The sequence below is a fragment of the Panthera uncia genome, chromosome X (assembly GCF_023721935.1).
Source record: "Panthera uncia isolate 11264 chromosome X, Puncia_PCG_1.0, whole genome shotgun sequence".
Taxonomy (NCBI): domain Eukaryota; kingdom Metazoa; phylum Chordata; class Mammalia; order Carnivora; family Felidae; genus Panthera; species Panthera uncia.
The window spans coordinates 40,205,186-40,213,375 of NC_064817.1; the positions used below are offsets into that span (position 1 = coordinate 40,205,186).

At 42.4% G+C, this 8,190-nt stretch overlaps 1 pseudogene; it reads left to right on the plus strand.

Moving 5' to 3' along the window:
• Positions 1-5,829: 5,829 nt before the first annotated feature.
• LOC125931282 (retinol dehydrogenase 12-like) lies at positions 5,830-6,867 on the plus strand (annotated as a pseudogene).
• Positions 6,868-8,190: the final 1,323 nt, after the last annotated feature.

Consider the following 8,190-nt stretch of genomic DNA (forward strand, 5'->3'; position numbering starts at 1 on the left):
ATCAGGACATACCAGTTGCACCAGTGGATTCAAAGGCCTCAGGAGAGGAGCCTGTGTCCCAGGTTTCTCAGCAGATGGCCCAAACTGCTTTGCTTTGCAGCTTTGCAGGTTGAAAGGAATTAAGGGCCAGGGGCCAGTGGAGCCATGGGAAATTCTGGGCCAGAGAAGGAAAAACAATTAATTACTCAGGATTTGATGAGCAGTGGCATCTGGATTTTAGCAGCTAGAGGCAGTGTGAATCTCAACATCCATCTGGAATGAGGTGCTAAGCTTGAACATCAGTGCCACCCTTCAAGGGTACTGTGTTTGGTGATCCAGCTTGCTTTGGCTACTGTTGTAGGAACCCAGGTTACACAGTCCCAGCTCCATTAACATATCAGTTCTGCTGGGTGATTCAGACCACAGGGCTGGGCCATCGTATGGACATTAAGCCTTCAGGAGCTGATGAAGCTGTTGCAGCAGGGAAAGGAGGGTCAAGGTCACTGCAAGTAGAGAGTATTTCAGCCCTGGATGCTTGTGAATTAGGGCCTATACTGAGCTTACCCTTCCCATCCTTCAGAGGCTTATCTCAGAAGCTCATCACTCTACTTCCATTCCTCCAGAGTTTCTAGACCAGTCCAGTTTCCCAGAAACATATCTCAAAATAGAGAATCTGATTCCACAGCATGAATTTGTTCTTTTTTAAAAATATATTATTTATTTGGGGCACTGGGTGGTTCAGTCAGTTGAGCATCCAACTTCAGCTCAGGTCATGATCTTGCAGTGTGAGTTTGAGCCCCGCATTGGGCTCTGTGCTGACAGCTCGGAGCCTGGAGCCTGCTTCGGATTCTGCGTCTCCCTCTCTCTCTGCCCCTCCCCCACTCATGCTCTGTCTCTCTCTGTCAAAAATAAAAATAAACATTAAAAAAATTTTTTTAATAAATAAAATATTATTTATTTATTTTGAGAGAGAGACAGTGCGAGCAGGGGAGGGGAGAGAGAGAGAGAATCCCAAGCAGACTCCACACTGTCAGCATAGAGCCCGGTTTGGGGGCTTGAACTCATGAACCGTGAGATCATGACCTGAGCTGAAACCAAGAGTTGGACGCTTAACCGACTGAGCCACTGAGATGTCCCATAAATTTGGTCTAGCTTAATCAACTGCAGTGGCATTTGGATTTTAACAGCTAGAGGCAGTGCTCTTAAGCACCAGCAACAAACCTGCAGTCCAACAATGTCAAGTTTATTGACCCTTTTCAATGAGGGAAACTAGACATCAGAAGAACCATGGGACATCTCACCACATAAAAGAAAAGGTACAGTTTTTATAGGATTTGAGGAAAGGATAAACAAAATTTTAATGTTTATTTTTTAAAGAGAGAGACAGACAGACAGAGACAGAGCATGAATGGAGGAGGGGGAGGGTCAGAGAGAGAGGGAGACACAGGATCCAAAGTAGGGTCCAGGCTCTGAGCTGTCAGCACAGAGCCCGATGGGGAGCTCGAACCCATGGACTAAGAGATCATGACCTGAGCCGAAGTCAGACACTCAACCGACTGAGCCACCCAGGCACCCTGGAAAGGACAAAATTTATATGAAATTTAAATGAGCCCTGCTAGGGGAACCTGGGTGGCTCAGTCGGTTGAGCGTCCAACTTCAGCTCAGGTCATGATCTAGCGGTTTGTGAGTTCGAGCCCCACGTCAGGCTCTGTGCTGACAGCTCAGAGGCTGGAGCCTGCTTCACATCCTGTGTCTCCCTCTCTCTCTGCCCCTCCTCCACTCATATTCCTCTCTCTCTCTCTCTTTCTCCAAAATAAATAAAAACATTTAAAAAATAAATTTAAAAAATTAAATGAGCTACATCTGTCTACATTGTGTTGTCTGCATAAGTACACTTATTGTGAGGCTCATATCTGCATATTTACTTATTTCTAATGCAGAATTTCTCAACCTCAACAATATTGACATCTTGGGCTAGATAATTATTTGTTGTGGGAGGTTATCTTGTGCATTGTAGGATGTTTAGCATCATCTCTGGCCTCTATCTACTAGATGCCAGTGGCCCCCTCAACCCAATCATGACAAAATTTTGCAGACATTGCCAAATGTCCTTTGGGGAGCAAAATTACCCCTGGTTGAGAACCACTGTTCTAATCATTTATTGATAGTGAATATGGTAGTGAATAGTCAGTAAAGAATTTTGTGGAATGACTTCTGTTCACTTTTCTATACATAATTTAGGGTGATACATTAAATGAAAGACACATTAAAATGACAAATCTGTTAAAAGCAAGCCCATTGGCTAAAAAGACAATGTCAGTGGGGTACCTGGGTGGCTCAGTTGGTTAAGGGATGGACTCCTGATTTTGGCTCAGGTCAAGATCTTATGGTTTGTGGGATCAAACCCTGCATGGGACTCTACACTGACAGCATGGAGCCTGCTTGGGATTCTCTCTTTCTCCCTCTCTCTATTCCTCTCCCACTCACATGCACACACTCTTTCTCTCTCTCTCTCTCTCAAAATAAATAAACATTAAAAAAAAAAAGTAGCCCAATAGGGGCGCCTGGGAGGCGCAGTTAGTTGAGCATCTGACTTCAGCTCAGGTCATGATTCTGCGTTTCATGAGTTCGAGCCCCACATCCGGCTCTGTGCTGACAGCTCGAAGCCTGGCGCCTGCTTCAGATTCTCTCTCTCTCTCTGCCCCTCCCCCACTTGCACTTTGTCTCAAAATAAATAAACATTAAAAAATTTTAAGTAGCCCAATAAAAAATAGGCAATAGATTTGAGAAGATATACAGATGAGAAATAAATACATGAAAATATGCTCAGCATCATTGTCAATAAAGAAATATAAATTTAAAACATAAAAACCTGGGGCACTTGGGTGGCTCAGTCCAGTGAATGTCTGACTCTTGATTTCAGCTCAGGTTGTTATTCCAGGGTTGTGGGATCAAGCCCCATGCTTAGTGTGGAACCTGCTTGGGATTCTCTCTCTCCCCCTGCCCCTCTTCCCCACTCATGCTCTCTCTCTCTCTCTCTCTCTCTCTCTCTCTCTAAATAAAAAAAAAATTAGGAGCACCTGGGTGGCTTAGTCTGTTAAGAGTCTGACCTCAGCTTAGGTTATGATCTCTCAGTTTGTGGGTTCGAACCTTGCATCGGGCTTCATGCTGATAGCTCAGAGCCTGGAGCCTGGTTCAGATTTCTGTGTCTCCCTCTCTCTCTGCCCCTCCCCTGCTTGTGCTGTCTCTTTCTCTCTCAAAAATACATACATAAAGGAATACCACTACACACCTAATAGAATAGCTAAAATTAAAATGACCATAATAAGTATTGGCATTTATGTGGAGGAGCTGGACCTCTCATACACTGCTAATTTGGGAAAGTTTGATAGTTTCTTTAAATTCTAACCATGCAACGGGGCACCTGGGTAGCTCAGCCAGTTAAGCATCTGACTCTTGATTTCAGCTCAGGGGATCAAGCCCCTCATTGGGCTCTGCACTGACAGCACAGAACATGCTTGGGATTCTTGCTCTCCCTCTCTCTTTGCCCCTCCCCTGCTCACTTTCTCTATCTCTCTCTCTCTCAAAATAAATAAATAAACATTTTTAAAAAATCTAACCATGTATCTGCCATATGATCCAGCTATCCCACTCTTAGTTGTTTTCCAAGAGAAAAGAAAATATATGTCTATACAAAGGCATGTACAATATTTGCATGGCAAATGTATTTGTAATAGTCAAAAACTGAAAATAACCTAAATTTCCATCAACAAATGAATGGATAAACAAATTAGAGTATATCCATATTACACAACATGGATGAATCTCAAAATAATACTGAGTGAAGGAAGTTATACGAATAAGGGTACTATTTATATAAAACTTTATAAAAATGCAAACTAAACTTTAGTGACAGGATCAGTGAATGTGTGAGAGTGGGGATGAGAGTGGGGAGAGTGATGAATATATTTACTATCTTGATTATGGTGAATATGTGTAATATATAAACTCATTAAATTGTACACTTCTAATATGTACAATTTATTGTATGCCAATTATATCTTGATAAAGTTTTTTTTCAAAAATTTTAATGCTTATTTATTTTTGAGAGAGAGAGACAGAGCACAAGCAGAGGAGAGGCAGAGAGAAGGGGAGACACAGAATCCAAAGCAGATTCCAGGCTCTGAGCTGTCAGCACAGAGCCTGACGCAGGGCTCAAACCCATGAGCTGTGAGATCATCATGTTCTGAGCTGAAGTCACATGGTTAACCGACTGAGCCACCCATGCACCTCAATAAAGCTATTTTTAATGTCATAGGTAACAATAGTCTACATGGCCAATCATATCAGAAATACATGCAAGAAAGTCTAAGTTGTTGAACCATGAAACTGGTAGATATATTTTTCTGATATCATACTCAACAGCAGTGGTTTACCTTGAGGAAAATAATACCAACTCTTAAATCTTGAGTTCCCCTACCTATGTCAAATGATAGCTACAATTTGTGCAAGATTCCATCTTTATGTTACACTTAATACAAAGTTTAATTTTTAAGAAAAAACATTGAAATATAGAGTGAAAAAAAATCTTGGGCTCAATGAACAATATTCTTCAGGAATCATGGAAAACTCCCAGAGCCACATGATGCTGGCTTTTTCATCCATCCAGCCTGGAGTCAGAAGGTACACAGCATCCTGGCTCATGGTACAGGCTTTGCCCCCATACAGGGGTCTGTCACCACCACTGGGCAGAGAGTGTCTCTTGTTGTCTTTGTAGAAAATTACTGAGCACAGAGACCTCCACCATCCTGGTTTTTCACACCACAGTCTGCAGCCCTAAGAGTTGGCAAGTCTGTCCATACAACTGGCCATAGACTTTCCTGCTTGCAGACGTGTCCATCATTTACATACGCCCTCTGCATGTGCTGGGGTTTACAATCTCCTCCTAACATTATTTTGAAAGATCGGCCAGACATGGTCTTCGTCTATTCCTCTACTACTTGTTAACTGACTCTGGGCAAGTCCTGGCCTCTTGAAACTACATCTGTGATATGGGGCAATAAGGACATCTATATCATATCCTCCTTGGAGTGTATGTTATGATCTCTTATGAAACCAGAAGAAAGTAAACACAGAACAAATGTATGATATTATTGCCACCATGTTCATGATTTAATAATAACAGCTAATATTTGTTGATCACTCACAATGTGCCTAGCCCTATGCTAAGTGCTTTACAAGTACAAGTTACAACAGCCCTGTGAGGGAGGAACAGTTATTACTTCATTTCACAGAGGGAGAAATGGAGAGTCAGAAAGGTTAAGTAACTTGCCCAAGGTCATCAGATGTTGAGGCTGGAAAGTGAATTCAGGTCTGTCTGACCACAGAGCCCACATCCCTCCCACCAGTCTCCACTGACTTCTGCCCATGTGGCCTCAGAAAGCTCTGGTCACTCCTTTCCAAACCCAGTGATCCTAGAACTTCAGAACAAGGTGTCTGATTTACTCCTTGTAGTAGGCTGAATAATGCCCCCCAAAGATATTAAGCCATAATCCATGGAACCTGTAAATGTTACCTTATTTGGAAAATGGTTCTTTGTAAATATGATTAAGTTAAGGCTGTTGAGATAGGGAGATTATCCTGGATTATCTCGGTGAGCCTTAAATGCAACCACATGTGTCCTTGTAAGAAAGAGGCAAGCCAAGATGTTACTGAGTGCCCAGGAGCTAGAGAATCTAAAGAAGGGGAAGAGAGAAGCAGCCAAAGGTTGGACCCAGACCAGGAGACAAAGCCAGAGTTGGAATAAAAGCTGCTTTTGCTAAAGAAGCAGCAACTAAAAAAATTGAAAAGATGCCAGTTATCTTTGGACTGCTCACCTCCTTCCTTTCTTTCCAATATGTGATAGCTCCATCCATTAGGAAGTTCTTTGCTGCTGGGGTATGGAGAACAAACATGCAGCTTCCTAGGGAGATAGGGGTGATCACTGGAGCCAACATAGACATTAGCAAGGAGACAGAGAGGTTGGTAGCAGAGGAGCCCAACTATGCACTGCCTACCAAGATATACTTAAGGGGGATAATCTGCTGGCCAGTGAAATCTAGGCCAATACAAAGAACTCTCAGATGCTAATTCAGAAACTGGACCTGTCCAATACCAAATCCACCTGAGTCTTTGCTAAGGGCTTTCTGGCAGAGAAAAAGCAGCTCCATATTTTGACCAACAAAGCAAGAGTGATAATGTATCCATATTCCAAGACAGCTGGTGACTTTGAAACCCACCTAGGAGTCAACCACCTGGGCCACTTCTTTTGTGCCCACTTGCTCCTGGAGCTGCTGAAAACGTCTGTACCCTCACAGGTGATGAACCTGTCATTGGTAACTAACCATGCTGGCAAGATTCATTTCCACAAACTCTAGGGTAAGAAGCACTACAGCCAGGAGTTTTGCTCATTGCCACAGCTAGGTGGCCAATATATTTTTAATTGGGAACTGGCCAAAAGGCTCCAAGGCACAGGGGTCACCACCTATGCAGTGCACCCAGGCATCATCTACTCCCAACTGGTCTAGCACTACTTCTTGTTGTGCCTGCTCTAGAGGGTCTTCTCCCCCTTCATCAAATCAACATGGTAGGGGGCACAGACCAGCCTCCACTGTGCCTTGGTTGAGAGCCTGAAGCCCTAGTGTGACAAGTACCTCAGTGACTGCAGGAGGACCTGGGTGCCCCAAGGGTCTGAAATAGCAAAACCATTGAGTGCCTGTAGAATGTCACTGTGAGCTTCTAAAAATCCAGGACCAGTCCGGCCACAATGAAAAGGGACAAAGGAGAAGGCCCACCCTGAAATATTGTCCTTCTGGTGGGGCTATTGTTGAAAATCTTGCCCTACTCTGATTCTCCTGACCCTTATAGAAACCTTTGCCTATCCAACACTTGTGAAGTTGGTTCATGGTACAAGACATTCACATCTGCAGAGTATTCTCCAAGACTTACAAGAATTAGCTGTTCTCTTGGGGCAGGAGGACGGGGCAGATCCCAAGTTGGTCATGGGGAAAGCAGAAGAACCTGGGAAATTGGGGCAATTTTTTTCACTAATACCAGAAATGCCAGCCAGCATGCTCAGCTGAGGTAACAGGAGCATCAGTGTTTCATATTTCCAGGGACAGTAAGACTCAAACTTTTGACTGATTGCTTTCATCTTTGAAATACTAGTCACTCAGGAAATACTAGTCATTCAGGAAATAGGAAATTTTTGGTTAACTTTGGACAACTTTCATTTCTTCCTCTGAGCACATTGGAGCTATTGCATGAAGCTGGACCCTCCCAGTTTCTTTTTTTCAGTTTTTTTTTGTATTAAGAAATTTTCCAGGCTTTATTGAGATATAATTGACACATAACATTGAGTAAGTTAAGAGCTACCCATTTTCAATCATGCAGATGGTTTCCTTTTCAAAAGAGTCCCCTTTACCTCAATTTTTAGAGAAAATAAAGACTGTGCATTGAAAAGACAAAAGAAATAAGTAAGAGATTTAAGAGATACACACAGAAGAAGGCAATGTAAAGATTAAACACAGAAAGATGTGAGGAGGTTAACCTTGAAGATTGTAGCAATGCCACCAAAAGTCAGGGAATAAAGACAGTGACAGGAACTGGAAGAGGTAAGGCATGATTCTCCCTAGAGCCTGTGGAGGGAACACAGCCCTCTGACAGCTTGATATTGACCGGTGATACTGGTTTCAGACATATGGCCTACAGAACCATGAGAAAATAATTTTCTGTTGTTTGTGTCAACAAGTTTGTGGTAATTTGTTATAGCAGCCAGAGGAATCTAGTACAGATTTTGGTACCTGGAAGTGGAATGCTGCCATAACAAATACCTAAAAGTGTGAAAGTGAATTTGGAGTTGGATAATGGATAGAGGCTAGAAAAATGTTGAGAAGCTTGATGGAAAAATCCTAGGTTGAATTAAACAAATTGTTGTTAGAAATATTAACACTGAGTGTTACTCTGGTGAGATCTCAGAAGGAAGTGAAGAGCATGGAAGATAAAACATATATCATTTTAGAAAATACATGTATTGTCAAAAGTAAAATGCTAGAAATATGAATATTAAAGGTTATGCTGGTGATAAATAGGAAGGAAATGAGGAGCATGTTATTGGAAACTGGAGGAAAGGCAATCTTTGTTACACACTGACAAAACTTACCTGAATTATGT